General features: G+C 37.2%; 1 non-coding gene across 1 annotated transcript; it reads left to right on the forward strand.

Annotated features, from left to right (window-relative positions):
* The first annotated feature begins 215 nt into the window (after nucleotides 1-215).
* LOC115935532 (small nucleolar RNA U3) lies at nucleotides 216-430 on the forward strand. Its single transcript, XR_004071142.2, has one exon. It is a non-coding gene; the product is annotated as a small nucleolar RNA U3 (small nucleolar RNA).
* The last annotated feature ends 2,011 nt before the right edge of the window (nucleotides 431-2,441 follow it).

Here is a 2,441-nt window from a genome sequence, read left to right on the forward strand (position 1 = left end):
GTAGAGTCAAGCAGATAAATAAACCAAACAAATTATACTTTACGAATTTAAATTATACAAGAATAAAAAAAGTAATTAGAGCTTTAGAAGATGAAATGTAATCTGGGTATTATAATGTAAAGTAAAAAATAAAACAAAGTTTTAAGTTATGAGAAATGGAAGATAATTTGGGAATAGAATGACCAGACAAAATATCTGATTAAAGAAGTCTCAGAAAGATTATACTTTCAGTGATCTTTTTTTAGTTTGTTACTAGAAAAGTGTCTCTGAACCTGGAGAGCACCAGAAACCATGAGGAGGAGATGTAGCGCTCTCTCCTGAGCTTAAAGCTGGCTCTTGCTTTTGCTTTGCTGCAACTGCTTTTTGCCATTGATGATCATTCTTCTCTTCCTCCTGGGAAGTAAGAAAGAGAAGATGCAGCACGAATGGCTCTTTTTTACAATTTTTTTTTAAAAATAAGTTTTTTTAAAAGAAGTTTTGAGAAAGAAAAAAACTTATGGAAAATAAACAAGAATTGAAGAAATAATAAATCAAAAAACATATTTATTTTGGATGGAGACTAAAACTTGAGTGCCAGACAGGATTCATTCCTTCAGTTGTTCAGTCTCTCAACAGATGTTTATTCAGCAAATACTGTATGCCAGATGCTGTTGTAAGTGCTAGGGATATGGCAGGAAGTACATGTTGTTAGGAGGGAAAGACAGGCAAGAAACAATAAGTACTAGATTATGGAAAGACACTGTTTTAGTCTATTCTCGCAGCTATAACAGACTATCACAGACTGGTAAATTATACCGAATAGGAATTTCTATTTTTTTTTTTTTTCTGAGACAGAGTCTTACTCCCTCCCCCAGGCTGGAGTGCAGTGGCGCGATCTCAGCTCACTGCAACCTCCGCCTTCTGGGTTCAAGCAATTATCCTGCCTCAGCCTCCTGAGTAGCTAGGATTACAGGCGTGCACAACCACGCCCAGCTAACTTTTTTTTTGTATTTAGTAGAGACGGGGTTTCACCATGTTGGCCAGCCTGATCTCGAACTCCTGACCTCGTGATCCACCCGCCTCAGCCTCCCAAAGTGCTGGGATTACAGCCATGAGCCACCACACCAGGCCAGAAATTTATTTCTAACAGTTCTGGAGCTGGGAAGTCTAAGAACAAAGCACCAGCAGATTTTGGTGTCTGGTGAGGGCCTGGTCTCCACTTCCAAAGTGGTGCCTTGAACCCTGAATTCTCTGGAAGAGAGGAACTTTGTGTCCTCACGTGGCAGAAGAGCAAGAGAGAGCAAATCCACTCCAGCAAGCCCTTTTTATAGGGGCATAAATTCATCTATAAGATCAGAGACCTCATGACCTAAACACCTCCCATGAGGCTCCACCTCCCAACACTGTTGCATTGGGGAAAACATTCAAACCATAGCAGACAGTACATTTTAAGGGTTTAGAGAGTACTGAAAAGGTGATTTTTCCCCCTATAACTTTATTTTCTTTTCCTCTTGATGTGACTTGTACATAGAGCAATGAATGAAAGTCTCCTTTAACCCAAACAAAGAAAATGTACAAAAAATAACAGAGAACTTTAATTTCTATATTGAAAAGTCCTACCACGTATCGGAAAAAATTGACTTTCAGTGATTTTTGCACTCCCTTGCATTTCTTTGTCCCTGTCTATGTCTTCTTTATCCTCTGTAGTTTCCACTTTATAAAAGTGGGTGTTTTGCTACTTGGCATAGATCGATGATAGATGATTGATTGATAGATAGATAGATAGATAGATAGATAGATAGATAATAAATAGAGATAAAGAGACAAATAACTTATGTATACGTAATTATTAAATCTTTATGTCTTTATTGTAAATTATGACTTTTAGTGTTTAAACATGGCCTAAATTTTAGGTTTCATCATTTTTTAATTGAATTTTACTTGGCTGATATGAAGATTGCAATCTGTGATTTTATGTTACTTCTATTTCCTTGATATACTTCTGTATTTTTCTTTAGTGTAACCCAGAGCTCACATACAAGTTCTCTTATGTAGCATCCAGCCTTAATGGCTTCTCTCAATCTCTCTCACTGACTCTTACCTCAATTCATTAACTTCCAATTTTATGCAGAGTAACTTGCTCCACTTTAACCTTTGATCCCAAACTTTCATATTCAAATCTTCAAAGAGGTCAGATTAAACAAACCCTCCAGTTGTTAAGACACATCCTCCTTAGAGTATGACAGTACACACACACATGCACACACACACCAGGAGGGTTTGGCAGACTGAAAACTCATAGGTGTGAGCCTATAAAATTGAAGCAATAGTGTTACACCAAGAGAAATGTACAGGTCATACAGAATAGTCTTTTATAGGGAGGTAAAGACATGTATATTCATACTTAATCATGCTGTTTCAGATCCCAGGGAGGCCTGCTAACTAAAATATGAAGTTTTAAA

Source organism: Gorilla gorilla, chromosome 6 (assembly GCF_029281585.2).
Source record: "Gorilla gorilla gorilla isolate KB3781 chromosome 6, NHGRI_mGorGor1-v2.1_pri, whole genome shotgun sequence".
NCBI lineage: Eukaryota > Metazoa > Chordata > Mammalia > Primates > Hominidae > Gorilla > Gorilla gorilla.